The 24,205-nt window shown below is 48.1% G+C and overlaps 1 long non-coding RNA gene across 1 annotated transcript; it reads left to right on the top strand.

Moving 5' to 3' along the window:
- The first annotated feature begins 381 nt into the window (after positions 1-381).
- On the top strand, positions 382-3,288 carry LOC130147001 (uncharacterized). Its single transcript, XR_008821066.1, has 2 exons — positions 382-1,086; positions 2,388-3,288. It is a non-coding gene; the product is annotated as an uncharacterized LOC130147001 (long non-coding RNA).
- Positions 3,289-24,205: the final 20,917 nt, after the last annotated feature.

Raw genomic sequence — 24,205 nt, 5'->3', positions numbered from 1 at the left:
CTTTGGTTTACTCAGTAGAGCTACCCTGATTCACATAAGCTAACAATCTGTTTGAGAAGAAACAATTAGGCCCATAGAAACTGTTGACATCTTATTTTCATTTTTTTCAATGGCATAACGGGTACTTCAGTCCAGCATGTCCTTTTGTGTTCTCCATCCCAGGCATTCCTCCCAGATGCAAAGACCCTGCGAGGATGGCGACAGAACAGTGGCTCTCCCAAACATTTTGGACCAAGAGACTGCTAATGACACTTAGCATTCCTCACAGACCATGACGTGGCTGCTGAGCCGGCTATTAATTGAAAACACTGCTCAAACTAGGCAGGCTCCCCCAGCCAGCTGCAGGCCGCTTCCCGTGCCCTCTGAGCCCACAGTGCTGGCAGTTGCCGGGATGAGCTGTGGAGCCCGCGGAGGACGGGCTGCGGTTGCAGGAGGCTGTAAGAACAGCTTGGGTGTCTTTTCTGGGAAGTCGAGCGCACGCTCCCTGCTTCTTCTTTCTCTCTGGTCTTTTGGAGTTCAGCTTAAATCAGATTCTGAAAACAGCATCCTGCTGCAGAAGAGTCAGTGGCCTTAGAAACAGACTCCTACTATAAAAAAAATCCTACAGGAGCCAGATGCCCCCGACCCTGACAAAGATTGATCAAGTGGCTGGCCGTATCACCTTTCACTTCGCTTTGGCAAGGGGGGAAGCGCAGAATGATGGAAGGTTTTCAGGTGGAGTTGTGTTTAAGTTTGGTTTTTTTTAAGTGCTGCAGATGGGAGTCATTCTGCACAAGGCAGTGCCAGCACAGAGACAGAACGCGAGGACTGTGGCTGCAGAGGAGCAGTCATTCCTGAATGCACCGTCCTACAGATTTATGCTTTGTGAGAGGTCGGATTAGATCACCGCTGTGGAAAGGAAATCTATTAAATGTATCTCCTGGAGGTATGGGAGGCTCTGTGACAAATCTCTCGGGGCAGGGTGAATATTTGCCCAGAGTGCTGCTGGCCTTTGCAGAACCGCTGTGTAAGCCGCTCCTCAGGTCTCAGCTGGAGCTGAGGACCGTACCCGTTCGTCGCCGGGTCTGTCTGTTTCCGACCTGCCCGGTAAGTCACGATGCTTCTTTAAAACACCGCTGAGGGCAGCTCCAGGCGTAGCCGCCTGCCGTCGCCCGGGCTGCTGCGGGCAGGGGCAGCCGCGGGGCTGGCTCGGGTCAGGCCGGCGGGCGGGCCGCGGCCGGCGTCGTGCGCGCCACCAGGGGGCGCTGCGCGGGCGCGGGAGGGGGCGGGGGCCGGGCCACCCCCGCCCGCGCCGCCGCTCCCGCCCCGCCGCAGCCCCTCGGGGCCGTGCCGTGCCGTGGGGCCGTGCCGTGCCGTGCCGCGGGGCCGTGCCGTGCCGGGGCTGCCGGCGGCGCCGGGGCTGGCCGTCCGGAGATGGCTGGTGGCTGTATGGCTCTGCAAGGGGAGGAAGGTCGAGGCGGTGGATAAGGCGGTTGTGGCATCCCCGGGGATGTGTGTGTCGCCGGTAACGGCCGAGGGAGCCAACGTGGCTGCCCGCAAGGATCGGTTTGTTAACGTGGCGCTGCTCGGCAGAGCCGCCGGCCGCCGTTTAGCAGAAAGGCTTTAAGAGGAGACCAGGGAGAGCATCAGTCGGGGGATCGCATCCCCCTGCTTCCCCCCTCACCCCGCCGCGTGTGCGTGTGAGCATCGCTGCCGGCGCCTGCACGTCCCTTGTAAAGGCACCTCCTGGCACAAAGGTGGTCCCTGGGAGCGGGATCCTAGGTTGAAATGCAACCTTTTTGGAATAAGCAAGGACCAGGGGTTTGTTTCCTATTAAGCTAGCAGATAGTTGGTTCGTTTTGCTGCAGTTTGCAGTGTCCGACCAGATATGTCTTGTCTTCCTTCCTCTTTATATTTCCAGTCTGGAAACAGCAAAAAAGTTAGTGAAAAGAGTAACATCTGTGAGACAGAGAGAGAGAGAGAGAGAGAAAAGGATGAGGCAGGCTGGCCAGGCAGCCAGCCTCAGGAGATGGTAACACAGAAGAGCTATTCATTCTGAGAGCCAGTTGCTCCTCGCCCTGCTAGATTATAAATTGGACACCTTATTAAGAGCTGATCCTCCAGCAGCCCCACCCAGGGCTGTGCTCATGCTCTAAACCAGTGGAACGTAATCCCATTTCACTATTGATGCCTGTTCCTGGATAAGCACATGTGCAAGCAGGGCAGAGGGTACTCGGCAGAAAGAAGAGGTGCCCTGGATGTTTTCTCTCAGTGTGAGAAAAGAAGATGGAGTTTTGGGAGAGAACAGGGAAGAGGTTGGTTTGCACTAAAATTTGGGCACTTTTGTGATGATGCTAGGTGCTTTACCAAATAATTAAACCAGCTTCTTCTTCTTCTTTTTTTTTCAGTTATAACTTAAAATGCTGACTCACTAGCATGGTGTGCCAACCAAATGTTGCTGCTGGAATCAACCACTGGAAGAGCCTGAGGAGATACAACCCCACCATGGCATAGGTTTTAAGTGGGCCTCTTTGGTGATTCCAAGTTTCTCTTCTGATGGTTTACTTGGTCCCTTATTTCTTGTCAAATTAGCCCCAAAGGTCTGTACAAATTTAGGCAGATGTCAAGTTGAACAGTTGTCGTGGTGAAAATGCCATGGAAACCTAGTTTAGAAAGTTCAGCAACATTTTATCATCCTTGGAAAGACTTTCAACCTTTCAAGCTTTTCAACCTTTGCACACCTTTTAACCATTTGAAAAGTTGTCCAACAATTTACAATGCACAAAGTTATAATCAGTTGTCAGAAATAAGTATCTGACATGTATTCTTCAGGGCTTATTTTTGTGCTGAAGAAAAAAGGATGGAATATTACAAACCTGTTTTAGCGTTGCTGAATGGTATCCCTGCTCATACATGGATTTTCTTCCAGGCAAAACCAGCTTGAGGGTTCATGCAATACTAGATGCATCATGAGGATTCTGCATCATCAGAGTGTTTATTCTGAATATTGCATAGATACACAGCTGGTTTGTTCCCCTGTTGAGGTACCCCTGTTTTACTTTCCTTGGCAGGCAACTTAAACATTGATGTATTGCAGCTGAGCAGTGGTCATGGGATTCAAAAGTAACATGGAAATGCAGCCTTAAAACAAGGCCCCCTCCCTGGTGGCAGTGAGTTATGGACATGGATTCAGGTGTATTTTGATGGTGTCTTCTAGACTTCTTGACTTGTTTTACATCTTGTATAATTGGAAAGAAGCTTTTGTGTTTGTTTTAGGAGGAAATAAATTTATTTCGGATCTGATTATCATTAGTGACTCATTGTCATTTGAGAATATTTGTGTGATTCTGTCTGGGTTCTGAGTCCCTGACTGTCACTGGCAGTGGTCCTCAAACTTTTTAAACAGGGGGCCGGCGCGTGCATGAAGTGGCAGGCAGTCATCTGCGGCTGCTTGGTTTCCTCCCACAACCCCGGCGGGGGGGGTTCTGTAAATACCGGGGGCCGGACTGAGGACCCTGGGGGGCCGTATCCAGCTCGCGGGACGTAGTTTGAGGACCCCTGGTCACTGGTGTGTTGGAAAGCAATGACTCCTCAGATGTTCCTGAATACCTTTATGTATCTGCCTCCAGTTACTTTATCAGCTCATGAAAATGAACACAAGACATCTTCGACATGCCTTTCTCTCTTCCTCTCCTATTTTTTACATAGGGCAATTTTGCCAGTAACTGTTTCCTAGTAAAACGATGCCTCTGAATTCATGCTGTGTCTGTATGTCTGTCTGCGTATGTGATTGCATGTGCCCTACCTCCCCAAAGTGGTCAGTTGATTTGGCAAAAGAATACAGATCTGAAAGGGCAGTTCCTGTAAGGTTGAAAGAGAGAGGCAGATGGGTACGTGCAGATGGGTACACGAGAGAGCCTGGTTGCGCCACAAGCACCAAGGTGCTGCCAGCTCAGCTCGTCTTTTACCAGGCACCAGAGAACCTCCACTGGAGTGTGCCCTTGGAAATCAGACTTCATCCTGTCTGTCAGTCATGGACTACTTGTTTTTACTGGCGGTTTTGGTATAGTTAGAATAGAGATGGAAAGGCTGGGTTGAAAAACTGGCATTTCTCTTTTGTGCTGCACTTTTGAGGTTTATGGTTGTCTCCCACAGGTGATCAGGAGTTCACAGTGTATCTTAGGCAGTAAGGACTATCTGTCCCTGGCACACACCTCCTTCAAATTGAATATTTTTTTTTTGTTACAGAGCAATATAACTGTCAGATTTCAACAGAATGCTAGAAGTGTGGATGTCTCTCAACCAATTTTTGCTAAGGTCATGAAGGCTTTGACTGTAAGGGCAAAGCCTTGAATTTAAGCTGGGACTGACTGGTTCGCAGAGCAAAGAAGAGAGCTCAAGCTTGTCTGGTGGTCTTGTGCTGCTGAGTAAATGGACTGAAGCATTCTTGTATGAGGTGTCATTTCTAAACCTGCTAGGTTTTAGAAATCAAGCATAAGGGCCAAGTTCAATCTAGCAAGTCATCTGATCAGAAATAATGCTGAAGGACTGAGGGTTTTGCAGCAACACTTGTTGGGGTTTCCAGAATGAACGAGTTTGGATGAACATTAAATCTTCAATTAGTCTTAATGCCAGTGATGGAGATTCAATGACATTATGGAAATGTTAAATACTTTCCTATACCACTGTCAGCCCAGGCTTTTGCAACAATTCAGCTTCTGACAGCTTCTCTTCATTTGCTGATCTCAGCCAACCCCTTGAAGAGCTGGGTAATGGTGTTATTTGCATGGGAGGTGAAGATGATGTAGAGATGGGTGTCATATGTGTACTGCTGACAAGTCAGTCCATGGTGCCACCGAATCTTCTCTAGAGGCTTTATATAGATATTGAACAGGCTGGGTGAGGGGAAAGAATCTTGTGTTATTCAACAGGTGGGAAAGGTTTTGGAGGTTAAGGAAAGAGCAAGTGTTTATCATAAATCTCATGACTGTACAAGAGATTTATGTAAGGGATGTCTGAAGATGTACCAGCTCAGTTCCATCAGGCTGCAGACAGACATTTATTTTCAAACAGCTGAACTGGCTGGAGATCTTGCAGCCATTCCAGATGCTTGCTACCAACCCTCTGCTGATGGCACCTGTACCCCTTGCTCTGTTATTAGAAAGGGTGAACCAAGGTCTTCCTATATGTCAGGTGAAGCCTTTCAGATGGTTTTAAATGCTGACAAAGGTGGTGTTAGTTAACCCAGCTGACATTGCTTTACCTTTAAGAGGGAGCTGTTTACCAGCATAGCCTTACCCTGAGTTTTAGAAAGGAGAGAAGGTGGCTGCAGCTTTTCCCACAGAACATGCCCATAGCCCCTATGTGCATTGCCTCCTATAGGTTTGAAGATGGGTAAGGAACATGTGTGAGACTGGATACATCTACTGGAATAATTATGTTACTCCTGTTTTGTGTGACTATGCGCTTGGATGTTTTATGCCAAGCATGTGTGTAAAATATGTGTGAAGTACTTGTTTGTTGTATGAGCAACTAAAATGGAGTATTTGGAGCTGTGTTGGCCTCCTGTGTAAACAAGAGCTCTAGGATGGGTACACAGTGTGGTAGAAGTCAAGGTAACTGAGAGATCATTATTGTCCAAATTTACTAACAGACCATTTACAAGAAATAGGTATTAATTATTATGTTAGTACCCCTGTGGTTAAAGCTGAACCAGCAAGTTATAATAAAATCTTTAAGAATATCCAGTTGCGGCAAAGAAGAAAGATCCTGTGCTCAAGGGGGTCATTCAGAAATGGGAGGAAGTGGGAAGAAAATGTACAGGTGGTTTTGAAGAGATCCTGGAGTTCCTACAGGGTTTTCAGATCCAAAAATACAGAACTGTTGAAGATTCCTTGATGCATGCACGGGCAAACCGGAGCAAGCTATAGTATTGTGTGTGGCCTGTGCTAGCAGTGCTTTAACATGGAGAGCTGATAGTACCCACTACTGTGATTTTCAGGTAGTGAAACATGCTCCCTGTTGTCAAATGGTCTTCTCTGAGGACTGATGAGACTCAATAGTTTTCCCAGCATCCCAGAAACAACCTGCAGCCTTTCTGAAACATGGAAATGAGCACACAGTTTATAAATTCTCCCTGCATCAATAAATAAACCGGCCCTTTTGTGTAAAGCTGCTGATTTATTGTATGACACAAACCTGTAAAAATGGGCCACCCTCATGTCTGAGTCTGGTTCTAAGCAAGATCCCTAACTTACTGGTCATACTGGGCCAGAACGAAGCATCCTACCTTAACAACAGTCTGTAACTCTAGTGGAGTTTGGACTTGGATCCAAACTCAAGGCACAGGCTCTTCTCTAAATAAAAATAACTAGATCACAATCTATTTTGGGGTGGTGACTTTTAGACAAGAAATGTAGGGCTTACATAGGTTTTTACTTCTGTCAAATACATCTGGATGCCGTCCTTGTTCCAGCCAATATTCTGAAAGTGCTTTCACCAGCTCAGAGCCAAATAACCCCAACTGGAAGGTAGAAACTGTAGAACAACTGACCTTATTCACAGTAAACACTGGTGGTTTTTTTGGTTGGGTTTTTTTTCCCCACACATAATATTTTGCTACTTTGCTGCTGATGCTGATATAATTTCTGTCAGAGCCTGTGATGAATAGCATATGCAATGCTGGGTCAAGATAAGAGCCAAGAGTGTGCTGGAAAGCCTTCTCTAAATATGAATCCCTATGGTTCTGGCTTTCTTGACAGGGAGGCGGTTAACTAAATTGTTATGCCTGGTACCATTTACATAGCTGCCGAAGCTGCTGATTGCCATCACCTCCCTTCCCCTAGCACCTGCTAGCAAACCTGGGTTTTTCCTGTTTACTTGGCTGTACCTGATATAATGATATGAGTCGTTTCCATTCATGAAGAATGTGATGGGATACAGCTGGCTATAAGGGGTAGGAAGCGGTATGCTGGGACCTTATTGTCAATGGCACTAAGCAGCAAGCACTAAACCATATTTTACATCAGTGGGAGCCGGCTGTGCGTGGTACCAAACCAGGAGCATTCCCACTGTGCTCAGCAGATGGACTCCAGGAGGGTTTCACTGCTGTGTTTTAAGGTAACGGCACTTTTCACCTTGGGAGCTCCAAGCAGTCTACAAACTTCAGTTAATTTAAAGCTCTGGACTGTGTAAATTATTATCCTGTTGTGTTGAAGAGCAAACTGGTTTGCTTAAGATGTCAAAGGAAGTTTTCAGCTTTGCCAAGGGTATAAACTAGATCGTCTGACTCATAGGTCTGGGCTATAATCGGAGTTTTCTTCCTCTTAACGCAGCTGGCTACTTTCTCTTTGATATTAGCCCGTCTTCCCCTAATCACTGGGTGACACCTGATCTCCGTGATTTACAGCATCTGAGATCTATTGTATTTGATCCAAGAGCTCACCTCCATTTCTGGCTCTTCTAATTCCATTTCAGTCCCTGGCAATTCCAGGAGGGTCATCCCAAGCCTGGCTGCTGAGCCCTTGGAAAGCGGGGTGTGCCTTGGCAGTGTATCTTACTATGGCGTGGAGGTTTCCCTGGATCAGCCACAGGAATGGTCGCAGTGTCCTCCACTAAACTCCAGCATGGAGGATGGCTGTTGCCACCCACACACTTCCTGCAATTTCTGCTTAAAGACAGTGTCCTTTACTCGCTGCCTGCAGTCGGTATGTAAAGCTGCTTTCTGTAGGTTTAAAGCTGCTGCCCCCTCTGAAGTGGCTTTATTTTAGTGTTCAGGTCAGTGATTTCAACAAAATACTTACTAGCCGGTATCTAAGGTTTTACTTAGGGTCAAGTTAACATATAGCATTGCTTTTGTCAACATTATTATTTTTCTTCTGTCTCTAATCTCACTAATTGTTTTAGGGCTATTGTCTTTTTTTTTCCCTCCCTCTCCTTTAAGGATTTGCAATTGTTCTTTTGGGCTATAGATGTCATGGACCAAATCCTGTCCTAATTTACACCTGTAAGACCAATGGAGCTGCATACACACTCATGAGGACACAGTTAAGAGGATGCTGAAGTTGTTTCCCTGTGTTGAAAAGTCATGTGGTCTAGAGGACTGATGCTGGGAAATGTCATTTAGGATTACATAACTCCTAAATCTGTAAATCCTGATGTATAGATAGCTTCTCTCCTGGCTATGTACTTTTATTGCTGATAATGTATATATATTTCTTGAGCAACTTAAGATGCTGTATTGGTAGAACCCCTTACTGGAGTTGTAACACTTTCATAACAGCATTTTACACAACACAGCACTTTTCCTATCCTGCCTAGTCCTAAAGGCTTATCTACACCAGGAGATTTCACAGACTGAGAATTGTATTCAAATAATGTTTAACATTTGTACATAGGATGAAAATTGAGATTTAGGTTTGATTTTGTAGAGGATTTTTACTCTTCAGAGTTTGATTTGGCAAATTTTAAAATCTTCTGGTTTTTTAGTCCACACTTTTTTGTTGTTTTGTTTTCGTGTGTTTGGGTTTTGGTGGGGTTTTTTTTGTTCATTTGTTTTGGATCCATTGGAAGCTTTGATTCTGAGTTTTGCAGCTTACCTAATAGAATACAAACAGACACAGAATTAAAATGAAAGTAGTTTTGAAACTAAAAAAAACCAAACCCACCTATGTCGCATTTCAAACATGCTGAAAAATGTTTCAACACCACTGGAACTCTTTGTTTTCCTGATTTTCTTAAGAAAATCCTGGCAAAAGTCGCTAGATTTTGTGATGCGTTTTCATTCCAGCAGAACAGGATTCCAGCACAGACGTTTTCCTGGTGGATGGAGAAGAGCAGGACCAGCAGAGCTCTCCGTGCAGAGGGTGTTATTCCAGAAGAAGAGCACTCCCTCACCCGTGGAGAGGAGTGATCCAATACGCCTTCCGTCTGGGGGCAGGAGGGGGAAGGAGGGAGGAGAGGGGGGATAAGGATGCTTCCTTCCCAGCACTCGGGGCTGCCAGCCAAGAATGTAAATCTAAATTCAAGCCTGGTGAGTGCTGTGCCAGATCCAAAGAGTTTGGAGTCCTTTTGTCCAGAAGCTTGCAATACTCGAGGGAGTTGCCAAATGGGATGTGTGGCATCCATGTAATATATCTGATGCATGGAAACTGGTTCCTACTGAGTTTACCGTCGTGCCTGAGGCAAAAGTACTTCTAATTCCCTACATGATACAGCAATCACCAGACCACTGCTGTTCTCCTTAAACCCAGCTACAATGGCAGTTCAGGACAGCCTCCCGCCTCGGGTCAGGCTGAGGCAGATGGCACGCACAGGGAGAGGAAAGGTGGTGCTGCCTTTGACCCTGCTCGCTCTCTTTGGGAAGGGAGGACCCGATGCTGTTTGCATTTCTCCCTAGGCTGAACCATTAAGTCTGATGACAGAAATGAACCTTTCCCCCTGGACATGGGCCAAAAGACTTTTTTTTTTTCCCTTTCCTTTCCCCTCTTGTCTCTTTCATAACCGTCATTTTCATGTATCTCTGGAACATATCATGTATTACTGTCATGTGCTGTAGGTGTGCTCCCCATTTTTTCTTCAGCTATGTCCTGCTTCCCATCTGCCAGATAAGAGTCTCTCCTTGTCTGGCTGATGCTTGTTTGCCACGGGTGACAGGGTGGACCAAAGTCATTGCTTCTGCCCCGAGGGAGAGCCTCTGCATCTAGGAGAGAGGGAAATCTTCTCTGGAAACACCATCTGTGTCAACAGGGCCATAGCAATTCCTGTGGGATGGGAGTGCCTGTGCTCCTGTGCCTTGTTGGAAAGTTCAGCCAGTTGTGCTTGTGCAAACCCCTGGAGGGCTTCTGAGGTTGAGCAGGTGTCAGTGAGGACATAGCCCAGGTTGCAGAACACCTACAACAGGCTGTGCTGGACATAGGAAACTTGTCTGGGTAGGAATTGTTTTTGTGTTCCATAGGGATGCCAAGGGGGACAGTAGACAGGGGGAATCCCGTGATGACACCTCCCAAACCAGTAGTACCCAAGGTGGGTTTCCCATTTCTATCTTAATGGGGTTCACATCAAATGCTGGGGGTTGCTGAGGGCTGCCTGTGGAGCAACTCTGATACAGGACCTGCCATTGCGCAGCCCTACACAAGGTCATCAGTTCAGCTAGTGTCCAGGCAGAGGTGAAGCAGAAGCAACGTGATTTGATGTGGTGTGGTTCTCCTAGGCTTGAATTCCTGCTAATACAGGTCTGAAAGAGCCCACTGGCACGTGTGGCAATAAGTTTATAACTCAGGTCTGTACCTGGATCCAGGTTATTGCTAGAGAGGCTAAGGAAGATGTGATCCCTCCATCCCTCATCCCTCCTGATGTCAGTCATGATCCTGGCACATGTTCCTCCAGCTTTCTGGGGCTTTTTGTCAAAGCTGTGCTGCTGCACTGAGATCGGGAGCTCTGGACCAGAAAATGAGAGCTAAAGCTTTTTTCTTGGGGCTACCCCAGCCTGGGCAGCCGTGCTGTCTCCTGGGCTGCAGCTCAGCAGCTCCGGCTCCACAGGCAGCAGCCCTGCTTGTCTCCAGCACCGTGTGCCAGGAGGCGGGTTTCAGCTGTGAAACAGAGCATGGTCTGCCCTGCCCTCCCTGGGTGGAGGTCCAGAGAGTGTGCCCTTTCCCCGGCATCTCACCAGCACGGGAAGCTACCTTTTCCCTGGCGTTTCACCCACTCCTTCATCTTCTCCTCCATTCACATCAGGGCTGCTTTTTCCCCGGACACAGCGAGCAGTCCCCCGCCTTTCTGTCCCGCGCTGGCTGGGAGCAAGGCTTGCTGCGTGAGCCTCCCAGGCAGTGTGACTGCTTTCCAGCAGCTACAGACAGGCCTCTATTCGGATGAATGTCCCTGTTAAATATGTATGAATTCGATTGACTTTGACTTCCTAGTTGTCCAGGTTTTATTCCTTTCTGTTCATTCACGGATGCCTCCTGCTAAACAGGGAGTTGAGACCACGTCTCCATTTTAACTTGTTTGAGAGGCTGCCCTCAATCTGCTGTCTTGAAAGCTTCCTCCCCTCCTCCTCTGCTCCATCTCCCTCTGGCTCATTCCCCCCCTCCCTTCCTCCCTGCAGCTGCTGGACAGCTTTGTGACCACCAGTTAGGATGGCTGTTTGCCACTCTCCCATGATTGCTGCCATGTGCTGTTTTCCTTATGCCTGTTCCCTGTTTTCTTCCCCAGTCAAAGAGGAATTCTCCTCTGCAGAGAGAGAAGCAGGCGCAGTTGTGTCTGGGCTGAAGTGGGAGCTCGTGCTTAGTTCTTACTCCATGGAAAGCCTAGCTTTTTTTCTTTTTTTTTTTTTTTTTTTTTTATGCTGACCGTGTACACTTGGCAAGCACAAGCAGCTTTCTCAACCCAGCTGTTCACTGCTTCTCCACCACAGGTTACCAGCCATCAGACAAGCAAAATTCCTGATTGCACCTCTGCTGTGGCCTTGTGGAGTCTGGCAGCTCCATCGGCGGAGCGTCAGGAGGAGCTGCTTTGGGGCAGGCAGGCTGTTTGTCCCACCAGATCCCAGAGGGAGCGGGGATGAGTGGTGAGGGGCAGCGTCGCAGCTGCTGGGGCTCACTTAGCGATCGGTGCTGTGAGCACCGGCGGTGGAGCTGGAAGAGGAAGCTGGTGCTTTATAAATAGACTTATTGTTGTGGATGGGGCAAAAGTCCTAGTGACAGCGGTGCCTGTGCGTGGGCAGGTGTGCTTGTACAACCTGCTTGTGCTGGGCCTGAGGACTTTGGGTGGGATTTTCAGTGGCACCAAAGGAACTTCAGTGCCTGACTCCTGCTGAGGTTTTGTCTTTTAAGCTTTTGGGATGTTGTGATTTCCCTTTCTTCCAAGCCATCAGGGAATCTTCCCAGACAGGGCCATGCTAGTGATGTGAAATAACAAGTTTTGGTGGAGAGATCTCCAAGCGGACGTGCTGACCCACAAGCTAGTGTGCCACCTGCTGAAGTGGTGGCTGGTCTGAAACACCACCTCAGCTCGGGTGAAATCAAGGGTTTATAGATTTTGCAGCCTACCCCTGCTGTGTGTGCCCTGCCAGTGCCTTTCAGGGAAGCTGGTGAGCCCACCGATGCTTTAGACATTGCGGGCCCAGGAAAGAGGACATCTGCTCCCTGTTGTGTTCACTGGAGATTTCACGCCGGGCAGCAGTCCCCTGCAGGGACCTGCACAGGCCACCTGGCCTGGCCAGTGATGTCAGGTGTCCTTGTCCTGCTTAATGCAGGAGGGTGTGAACAGAAAAAGGAAGTGTTTTCCCCTCCTCCAGCACTGAAATCCGCTCCTGTGTTTTCCTGGGAGCACCCGCGGCACCGGCTCTGCTGGGAAGCTGCTGTGGCCTGCGAGCTGCCCCAGCCTTTGACCCGGGCGCTGGGTTCCTGTTGACTCCCAGCCAGAGCCGCCCGTGGAACAGCAGCGTGAATCAGGGCGAGATGGCGCCCGGGGAGGGGCAGGCCCCTTCACTGCCTCCTCCTTCACTTCACACCTCCCGAGGGCAGCCTCCTGGGGGGGTGGCGGCCATCACCCCGCTGTCAGTCGGGGTGTTCTGCCAGGGGTAAGGCCCTGTGAGGCCCATCCTTGCCCTTCCGTGAGCGGGGACAGGGCTGTGCTGCTGAGGCAGGAGCCAGGCACGGAGGTTCCTTTGGTACCACTTAGTGGCTGCTTCCCCATTCCTCTCCCCTCCATGTTTGATTTTACATTTAAAATGTGGGGGGTTTTTTGTTTCATCCTATTCTATTTGCGGTTTATATATTTATTTTTACTATCTTCTTTTACTTTGACTAGCTCTATCTTCTTCAATCCTCCCCCCACCCCGAGTGCTCTTCAGGCTCCCAGTCCCTCTGGCCCCGCTCTCTGCGCCTCCCTCTCCTTCTGCTCGGTGGGAACGTGCTGGAGCTCATCCCTGCATGTAGCCCATCGTTGGGCTGAGGGGCCGTGGCAGGGCTGTCCCCCCACCCTGGCTGGGCAGCAGTGCTCACAACAGGCTGATCTTTGTCCTCTGACTTGGGCATCCCATGTGCTTGTGGCCGCTTGCTCATCTTTTCCTGCCAGGTCTGAGATGAGGCCACAGGCCACCTCTCCCGCACTCCTGTCCCTCTTTAAAGATACAATATGATTCCTTTATCTCCCAGCACCAGGCGAGCCTGGGATGCTCGGAGGTGCAGATAACACTGTGGCTGTGCATGCCGGGGGCTGGGCAGCTGAGCGGAGACCTCTCCTCTCCCCCAGCGCTCAGCAGATCACTGCCTGGTCATCTCTGTGCCCTTGCTTTTATTCCTGGTGGGCACAGAGGGGACCAGTTGCCATTTCTGCCCCATGTGGCCCCTCCAGATGCCAGCGGCAGGGGCACAGGGCAGGGCCTGGGGAAGGGGCAGCAGAGGCAGCCAGGGGGATAGCTGGGTTCAGGCTGTGGTGTAAAAGCTGGTGGGGAAGCCAGGCCACACACAAAAAAGCTGTTTATGGCCTGGCAAGGGAGTTGGGCATCCCTCCCTAAACCGCAAGTGAGCATTCGGGGTTCTTGTTTCTTCGGGCCTTCTTGTCCAGGAGCACAGTGTATGTGGCCCTATGGATGCTTATAAATACCTAGTTACTTCTGTGCTGAGGTATAAAGTCAAAACTACTTCTGGTAAATGCACAGAGAAGAGCAAAATCTTCATCACCATTAGCACAGAATACCTCTGTTACTTCCATCCAATACCACAGTGCATTTTCCTGATATTTTACAGTGAGAGCTTAAAGCCTGGTGTCTTTCAGTTTTATAATTTACAATTTACAACAACAAAAATATGTGGGAATTCAATATTGTCTGGGTCATTGGATTAAAAGCCTGCCTCCCAACTTATTTATCCTTCCACCTATGTCTTTTATTGCACCTGTTTCCACAAGCATCGGAGCATTTGTGTTTCGTCTGTCTTCTGTGGCCGGATGAAGTCATCTTGGAGCATGGGTGCGGTGGTGAAAGATGCACGCAGTGGATTTACATCTCTGGGATAAAGGGAGAAGCTGAAGAAAGATTCCTCCATGAGCTGGCTCTTACTGTCAGGGTGAACGTCTTAGTCAGCACAAGCCCAGACTGCCAAAGCTGTGCAGCCGGGTCTGTCAGGGCTACAGCCCCCGCAGCTTCCTGGCTCCCCGGATCAGCCAAGGATGAAGGCTCCGGGAGCTGCTGCTCCTCTGGCAGGGACTGCTGAGCCCAGGTCGGGTGAGTAGCAGGCATCTGAAACTTGGCATGTGACCCTGCTTCTCTGGAATTTAGGAAAACACCCCCGTTTGATTTTAACAAATCACCCCAAGGCTAGGTTCTGTCCTGTGCCGTGTTGAGCATCCGTGTATATTGGCTAGAGCTGGGAGAAACCAAATGTTTTGAAGAATCATTTCCATGATACAGATGTGATACTCAAGTGGCATATTGTGTGTTCAAGCACTCAAGTTTCCAGGAAGCAAGGATGTGTGGATACTCTGACTCATTAGAAGAAAAGTTACTTTTAGTGACTCAAAGGCTTGGATGCTGTTGTTCCCTAGTTAATCACTGTGCTCCACCGTGGGTCCAAAATCCTCCTCTGAGGACTTGAGAAAGTTTGTGGCCTTGAGGATCCTTTCTGCTGCAGTGCAACTCTCTGGGTGGAGAGATTAACCTCTTGCTGCCTGTCAGTACCACCTGCAGACCTAGCTCATTTCTGGGCTGGTACCACAGAACACCTGGTAGGCTCTGAAAGCCTGATGGTGATAGTTTTACCTAAAAGGTGGACTTTGTGGGGGACACTTGGACTTTGATTGAGTTACCATGTGATCTGAGGAACCCCACAAAGATATACTGCAGGTTTGGTGTCATGATCTGAAGATGTGGGGGATGCACAACCACAGGGGTGGTCATTCCTGGGAAGAGACTGATCCAGCAGGGCACTAGAACTGGGGAACCCCAGGGAAACCTGCAACCTTACCCTTCTTTTGCAAGAGCAGCCTTTGCCTTGGTGTGACTGGTCGACCAGGAAACTGTTCCCATTGGGCAAAAGGTGAAATTTCTATCTTTTGAAGCTTCGTGTTTGTTTTTTGTGTCCTGTAGCTGTTTTGTACCAAATGGTACAAAACCTGAGTATTATGTGTTGAGATTCCAGATAGCTCATATCCTCTGCCCTAAGACCGAAGTATATGCTGCTGTCAGCACAGGAAAATAGTATGTCCATGGATATTTAATTTCAAAGTTTGTGTTAATTTTGCACTTAATTGGTATGTAAGAAACGTAGCAAATCATAATTAAAAACTGACTTTTCCTAAAACTCAGTCTTAAAATGTAACTTGCTTTAAATGTCTGAGAAGAAAAGGCAAGCTTTTGAAAGAGATGAAGCATGCCCTCATGTGGCAATATTATTTGCTTATAATACCTGTTTGTTTTGCTTTTAATCCCCAAATAATCTATTACAACGAGTTATATCATTACAGCAGAACTGGCATACAGAGTGGGTGTTGCGATACAAAGCTGGCATACACACAAAATGTTCGGAAATAATTATATGGGCTCTGACTCTCTTGTTACTTGAGTCCCTGCATGAGTGCTTTTAGTCTAAAATAAGACTAGCTCCACACAGGAATTCTCAAATAAACAAAGGTGTGAATTAAAACTTGTCCTGTCCTCTGCTCTGTGGGAAAGTTGCTTTCCATGACCAAAAGCAAAGTTTAAAATTGTTACAACACCGTGGGTGGGCACCTTTTTTTTTGAAACCAGAATAATCGATCTTAAAGTCAATTTTAAGCTAAACCAAAATAAACTGAAAATGAAATACGTGTTCTCATAGCTGGCCTGAATAACTCACTTCAGAAATCATGTTATTTGTTGAGCTGGTAGAACTTCCTTATGTCTACATAAGGCTTGCAACTGTGCGGATAAACATTGGGAAACCTGGCTCTGCTGTAAATTTTATATTTTTGACAGGTAGAGGTTGGATTTTAAAGCCCCAGCTGACACTGCTGTGATGAATTGGGAAGTTCTAGTCTTGCCTGGTACTGCATCATCTGCTTTTACTGTAGATAAATTTTCTTTTTTTTTTTCCTTCTCTGAATTTAAATAGTAAATGTGACTTCTAGAAATTACTAGGTTCTAGTGGCTTATTGGGACTTTTTATAGCACTTTTTTTGTGTGTGATTACAGATGGATTGTTATCTTTCATCCAGAGGACCATAGGGAGAGCAAAGATAAAAATGAATGAGCATCATGGGATGCCTGATTTGGAGGGGTGTGATAGTTGCCACCAAGTTTTAAACTGTGGGGAAGCATTTGAGTTCCCAGGGATTCCAGTCTGTTGCCTGCTCACCAATTCCCTTGGCTCACTCTTTACTGGCTTGCCAGGAAGATGGAGGCAAGGAAGATGTACTGCATGTACAGGTACCCGCAGCTTGACCTCCGTCCAGCGCATGATTTCTCTTCTAAGGGACCAGCCAAGGGCAAGCCTTATCTGCGTGGGGGACCTGTGACCCCTCTGTGGCAGCTTGTTGCCACTGTCACCAGGTGATCACCTGTGCTGCAGGTTCCCCAGGGTTCATCCTCTTCCTCCCAGAGCCTTGCAAAGCTGCATGGGCTTGCAGGGTGGTCAGGTCAGCTTTCTGAGAGAGTGACCAGAGCAGTTGCTTTCTTCTCTTGTCTTCCTCTCCAGCCCACACTCCCCACTAATACAGGCATCTCCCTCCTATGCTGAGGGAAGTTTCCACAGCGTCAGGAAATATGAGAAGCAGAGAAATGGGAAACTCAGGATCCACGAGGCTCCGCTTGACTCTCCTGGGGGTCCTGAATGTGTGTGAGAGCTGTGGGTGGTCTGAATTTTGGGTGCTTGATCTGGAGGCTTTGGATATTGGTGTGGATATCCAAGTTGCTTTGAGAAGACTTCAGGCTGAATGAGAAGTGAATTCCCTAAATCTCTCCCCTAGGGTCTCATTGACTTCTGTGGCAGCGAAATCCTTCCTCAGAGACAACTTGGCAATCTTCTTTCATTGCATCCTCAGCAACACTCTGCTACCGAGTTCCCTTTGAAAAGGTTTTTGTGCTGTAATCTGCTGGCTGGTTATTTAACCGGTGCTATTTACAGACCTCTGCTAGTTGTTACACATCTTGTAATTTTTAAGAGTTTATTTCAGCTCCTTTGTGAAGCGTAAGGAAATGGATGATTAGCGAAATTCTTCCCAGTATTTTAGAAGCATTAGTAAATATTTAATAAAGGGCAATCACACTGTTGTTTTCATGGGAACCGTGAAAGAAAGTAAGGCTGCTAGATTAGATGCAATCCTGCTCCTAAAGTCACAATTCTTAGGCACTACTTTTTGCACTTTGGTGCAAAAACTTATGTGTGAGAATGTGTGCTTGTAATGAGCCAAGTAATTCAGCACTGCAAGAATCCCACCAACGTAATCTCCAAGCTGGTAACGAACACAGGCCTGGACACACTCAACTGATTTGCTGCCTGCAGAAACCATCTTGCACTATTTAGAGTCAATGACAGCAGTGTCCTTCAAGTGTTGGCTTTGATGCAGTAAGTGTAAGTGCCATATCTGCTTCGTTTCCCCTTGCTGTGCCCTAGGCTGGTTGTAGCTGTGCTTTGCTTTCTGTCACCCAGCCAGAGGCATCCTGCATCTGGAAAAAGGTGAGCAGGGCAGGCGAGCGGGGCAGCTCTGTCAGCTGCCCGCCAGCAGTTAGTCCATACCTGTGCCTTGCTGCCCATTCGCGCGGCCTCGGTACACAAGCCAGTGTGTTTCCAGCTGGCCGGGGTGCACCTAAGCAGCACTGATGTCCCTGCAGCAACTGCACGGGGGACTGGAGCAGGGTGGTTGGAGCGGAGGTGCTTGCTGACGTAGCTGACTAGATGAACTGGTCCACTGGTTAAATATTGGTGGCAAAAGAACTTGCAAAGCTGCTTTGAAGAAGTGGGTGGGTCTCAGCCACTGGCTTTTGTGTTGTGCCCTCAAGCCTGATTTCCATTTTCCGGACACCCTTTGCTTTCTGCTCTTCTGCTTGTTTGGCAGGAGATGCTGGCCAGTGGGTTGTGGCAAGCTGTCAGCAGTGGATGGAGACCTCCACTGGATGAACAAAGCCTGCCCGTTCTCTGCCCAGCCTGAAAACCTCACAGAAGGCATGGGATGTCTAGTCACATCCCTGTCGCTCATCTTTCAATCTGCAGGAGAGTGGAGTGACAGTGGCACCGCAGGACACACCGCCCTGGAGGCATTGCCGTGAGGCGCATGGCAGTGTGGGGGTCAGCTGCTGGTTTTCAGATGAAGAGCACTTAAGGCCATGGATGTGAGCACTCTCTCTAAACCCCTTTCCCCCAGGTGCTTCGGCAGCTTTTAATGCTTTCTGGTTCAGATACACCTGAAACACGTATTACAGGGGTACATGGCTCTTGCCGCTCCCCTCCAGTAAGGCTGGGGGTGTGAGGCAGGTAGCCCACTCCTCTCCAAGGGACTTCACCCATGAATGCTCCCTGCATTGTGGGGAGCTGCGCTGTTTGCAGAGGTGGCATGTTGACCATTTTTGCCTCTTGCCGTACACCAGTGAACCCTGGCTGCTTTCCCACTGATGTAACTCACCACGCCAGCAGGATGTCGAGGTGGCAGGGAGACAGCAGCTGCTGGGGATATGGGGGGGGAGGAACAGCTGGCTGCTGCCCCAGCCCCGCTGCGTGGGGGAGATGCTGGCCAGAAAGGTGGGGGCCAGGAGGGGAGAAATGCCTCTGAGAAGGAGCTGGGCCACCACGCTCGCCTTCCTCCGAGCGCATCTGCCCCTGCTTGTCAAAGGCGATGCCTGCACGGCCGCCCAAGGTTTTATGCACATAAGCAGACACCAGTGAGGTTTAATCCAGCTGGCTTGGGCACTGGTAGGCAGGGAGTTGCTGCCCCAACCTTCCATCACCTGAGCAAGCACCATGTGAACCTGAAAAACTCAGGCTGAAAATGGCAGTGTTGCAGCAAAAGGTAGAGGTTTTGTCCAGCACTGATCCTGGCTGGCAGCTCCCTTGTGGGGGATGGGATGCACTGTGGATGGTCTTCTGGGCTGCTCAGACCTCCCCCGAGGTGGACTCAAGCTCACGATCTCTGAGGGGCTCCGTCCCTGGCTTGCAGGAAGAGGAGCACTTGTCTGGGCCAGGGGGAATCCTGAGGGCGCTGAAGCACGTGGCCAGGTTTGCTTGTCTTCCAGAGGGTCCTACATCAACAGTATTGTGCGAGGAAGAGACTGAGGCAGGACTGTGGGCTTTCACAGGACAGTGGCCTCCACTGTCAACTGAAATTTTGCTTAAATACCTTTCCAAGTCATATTTTTTTTATAAATAGGACCAAAATCACGTGAGAGCCAGGGAAGGGTGTTTACAGGAAAGGCAGCTATGCTAGGCTGGGACCTCGTGTGAGAAACTGGGATAGCACTGGCCGCTAAAGTTAGACCATGAATTTGGAAGGGCCTCATTGCACAGCTGGATTGACCTTGATGTTTTTAACCTGACAAAGTCAATTCATGCCAAGAAGCAGCTTCTATGTCCATGTCAGGGAGAAGAAACCATGAGGCTCTGTGACACCTCTTCAGAACACCTCCCTGAGAAACCTAATGGACCAGAGAGATGCCCACACAGTATAGAAAAGGGTGCTGTCAAAAACTGTAACCCCAACATCCAAGAGCCATCCTCTTTTGGAGAAGGAGTTTGATGAGATGGGGAGGAGGCAGGGAAGAAGTGAGTTCATTTAGAGTCACTCGCCGTTTTCTTCCTTAGTAGCTCTCAGAGCATTTTCCCAGGGACACTGTTATTCTTACCTTGCCTTAATCCATAGGGAAACTTAGGCACGCAGCAGTAAGGCGACTGACCTGTGATCGGTGCAAAGCCTGGAGAAGGACCCTGCTCTTTCAGATTCCAGCCAGGTGCTCACTACGAGTTGTAAGTGGTATAAAAATAGCTGTTCTGCCCTCTTTATTTAGAAATCACCATTTCCAGTGGGAAACAGGTAGGGGGGGATTGGTAAGCCCTGCTGCTGCTTTTCCTTACTGGCCTGCCTGTCAGTTCCCTTTTACCATTTTACATATGGTCACTTGATACCAGCAGCTGCTTTGGGACATCTCTGTCTGTCACTTCCTTCTTTATATTTTGGTGTCCAAAAGCTTCACTGTTCCACAAAAAAACCCAAACCAAACCACACACCACCACCCACCACCACCACCCCAAAAAAACATCAAAAACCCCACCTCTGGGAGCACAGTTTCCTTCCAGGTTCGGTTCTAAACATGTCACTTTAATGATGTCTAAACTACGCAGGACTTGATGAGCAAAACATTACTATCTTCTAGCCACATTTGTTTTCCCTGTCTCCCAGAGCATTATAGTCACCCAGGGAGAACTGCGTGTTCTACTTCGCTGCTGTAAAGCTATTATGGGTATGAAAAGTTCCCATTAATCTGCTCCACACATGGATGTTTCTGGATAAAGTTCAGTAGCCAGATCCCTCTTTCTTTGTGTGCATCAAACGAAGCAGAAAAACGCCTCCAATTTAAAGACACCGAATGAATAACCAAATAGATGAGATTAATTTTTGTTTAATCCACGTGGGCAGCGAAGCCAATGGCCAGTGTTTGTATGTGGACTTCTCCCGGGAGTTCATTACCAGCCAAGTCTGTAATAAGTTAATGCAGAGATTCCATGGAAATAGGGGGTTAATTATATGCAGAGGATGTTGGCCAATGTACAGCTTTGAACAACAAAAATAGCCCAAAGTCTTGTGTTTTGGATGTGGAATCAATTAACGAGGTCCACGACATGTACCAGAATTTGTTAAGATAGTTGTTGTACCATAAGGATGCTTTATTATTATTTTTTTTTTCTGAAAAGCTAAGAAAATAAGTGGATAATGGAAGGCAAGGGACAGAAAGACATGAGACTGGTAATAAAACACTGGACTTTGGCCTGGGGCCAAGGCAAGCTTTTCAATGGGTCTGCAGTTTGGATGACAGCAGAGTTTGAACCGGTTTTCACTAACTGTCCAAAAGGTTATACCGTAATAGATGGAGAGAAGAGGTTGCTTTTAGTTTACCAACTCCGTTCTCTCTTCTGGCAGGAGCGTTATGCTGCTAATATGCTGTAGTCATTAGACTGACGGATATCAGCATGTGGCGCGGCGTGCTGCAGATTCAACTCTGAAGCTGAAACGTAAAATATACTCCTCGATGCTGGTTGGCACAAACCTAATTTTTCCCCCCTTTCCACATCTGGTCCTAATATAAAATGTGTCTTTCTGCCTTTTCTTTTTTTTTTTTCCCTTGCCACATCTTTAGAAATGGCTTCTTTAAAAAAATATAGAGTGCCCCCCCTTCCCTTATATTTCTAGGTTTTAGAACTAATTGTGTCTAAGTGTGGTAGTTTAATAGCAAATAGTACAGCTTGGGTACTGACACAGCACTATGCCTTTGCAAGGAGATGTCGTTTCACAAAAAAAGCAGAGAAAGATGAGATTACTTTTACTTCTCTTCAGTGTTCAGAGCTGCGAAACACTTTTGGCTGTTACATCTTTTCAAGGAGCCCCTTAAACAGGTAGAATACAAAATGTAAAAGAAAAAGATCTGACCCATTTTCACCCTGTTTCATTTTACCACAAGCTCTGGGCATGCTCCAGGCATTTAAGTCCCTCAGCTCCTACCGCTTTTTCTCACCCCCTTCCCCACAGCTTGATCCCGACAGCCATTAGTTTGTTCCTAGAAATTATCTATTTGTTTGTTGTGTTGTGTTTTGGCTTGTTTTTTGTTTTGTACACAGAAATCCGCAGGCCAAAGCAAACAATACTTCAGAAAAAAGCTGCAAGAGAGCCCTGTTTTGAGCCAAGTGCCCCTGATAACTTCTCAGCACCTTTGCTAAAGCGGTGGAGGCTGGGGCCACTGAGGCTCCACAGAAAGCACGGCAGGGTAAGGTTTGTTTAACTAGTTAGTGGCAAACCTGAGCACCATTGTGGACTGCAATTTATGGGGTTTCCACCAGGTTCTGTGTTCAGCTCCTCACAGAGAGGGTGGCCCCCTGGATGTTTTAGCGCGTGGACTCCTGGAGACTGCCTGGCATGGTCTGGAGATCTCAGGGGAGCCACCCAGGGCGCAGGGACATGGCTTGATGTCGAGTGTCCTGCAGTCCTCTGCCCCTGCTAGCGGGCCAGCCCCATCACTGACCGACCGCTGTCCCGAAGGTACTTGGGTGGGATCCAGGATGCAGGCTAGGACAAGGGCAAGATGATTGCTGGCAGGGTTTACAACACTGTGAGGAGGCTGACTGCACGAAGGACCTTGGTGGGCCACGCTGGAGAAATGGACTCAGTCAGGAGAGCTGGTGCAGGTACCACCCTGACCTCTCACCCGCCTGCCTGGCTGCTCAAAGTTAAAGTGTTACCAGCAAAGGTGGCTGCAGCCTTTACATAGCAGGTCTGTTGTGCCCGTCACCTCCCAGGGCACCTGGGGACAAGGTCAGAGCAGTGGGAGGGAAAGGTTATTTCTGTGGCGGCTTTTTAGATAGATGGGAAAGTGGAGGCAGGGGAGGTCAGGCAGGAGGAGGATGCCACCACTGAGCTGAGGGGACCAGCCCAGGGCCATCAGGTCGATGAAGAGACACAGGAGCTGTGGGGCTTGTTAGTCAGGGTCCCAGCCTGCCAAAGGAGCCAAGGGCAACGAGAATGGTTTCTTAGAGATTATCTGGGAATGGGCAATGCTTTTATTTTCCCTGTACTACCAGGGATGGCTTCAGGCACTGTGCTACAGGTGCACTAACAATGAACGTTGGCATGCAACTCCCTCATGCCCCCGTACCCACCAGGTGTTAGAGCAGGCTACATCTGCTCTCCAGCTTGCCAAAATTTTGAATGGAAAAGGTATATCCCAAGTATACCGGAGCACCACTCAATTCTGTTTATATCCTGCAACTGGTTCGATAAGGGTCACAATCAAGTGAACTGGGAATGTCCAGCCCAATTCATGCCGTAAGCATAAGAAAACTGCAGATTTTTTGTTTTCTGAACAGTCTGGGGAGTGTCATAAGAGAGGGAGTCTTTACCGTCTCTGAATCTGTTGGTTTTAGTTCTTCCTTGTTTGGGAGTGCTTTAGGATGGGGTGACCTGCTGCTGTCGCCACTGCTGAGCAATGCCATGTCCCATGCCTTTAACTCGGCTGAAATTCTTTAGAGAGCAAGAATGGATGATGGCAGCCTTATTTCTCTGTAACCAATCTGAGCAAGGAAGTATAATTATGATAGTTATCACTGGGGGATGTTTCAAAAGGAATGCATGCTAGATACTCTGACTAAGCACTTAAATTTTTTTTTCCATCAAATTACTTCCAGCCCAGCAGTTAGCTCTGCATACATAATACCTCTGTCAGCTTCAATGAGGTCCTCCAGCTAAGGTCAGTTGAGTACCCGCCCCATGACAGCAGGCCACAGAGCAGATGTGAGACACCATGGTGTCATCTCATCTGCTCCTTTCCCCTTCTGCTGCAGACCCCCACCCCACTGGCTACTTGTCAGCATTTTTCCTTGTATGGTTTTTAATGAATCAACTCCATCTGATTTTACTCTTAAACCACTTGATCATTTCCCTTTTAAAATTCAGATTTTTGTTCACACTCAAATAAAAATACATACCAATATTTTATAATTTCTGCAGTGTATCCCCAGGCACAAATTATATTGTAATAATAAACTGGCTAGCTTGTTTTAATAGTTCCTGGCTTTTGGCTTTATGCAACACTGCAGGTGTGATTCTAGTAGCAATACTGTAGGTGTGAATTATTATGTTAGTGTAATAGGCTGTACTTTGTTGTGCTTTATTGCTTAATTGGCTTCTTCCATAAGGATTCTGCAGTTGTTACTGGGACATAATGCCAAGCTTTTCCATTAGAAGAGTGATACTGGGTTGGTTTTTTTTGTGTTTACTAAGGTCAGTCTGATTTCAGTGTGTGACTGGGTTTGGGAATTGAAGGAAAGATGTCATTAAATGAATTAAGAAAGTGCTTACTAAGTCCTTAATAAAAAGCAAAGCAGGCTAAAGGATGCTCCTTGTTATGTGTAGATACTTGTATACCCAAAGAGCCCTTTGGGAAAACAGCTGGCTGAGCCTTCTGGCAAAGGAAGCCCTCTCCCATGTTCGGGGGATTCCCAGGTGGTGGGCAATACCCCTGAGTGCTTACATGCTCTGTGATCTCCTCTTCCCT

Source organism: Falco biarmicus, chromosome 3 (assembly GCF_023638135.1).
Source record: "Falco biarmicus isolate bFalBia1 chromosome 3, bFalBia1.pri, whole genome shotgun sequence".
In the NCBI taxonomy this organism is placed as follows: Eukaryota; Metazoa; Chordata; class Aves; order Falconiformes; family Falconidae; genus Falco; species Falco biarmicus.
Note: the sequence above shows the minus strand (reverse complement) of the source record. Positions and strands in the feature narration are given on the sequence as shown.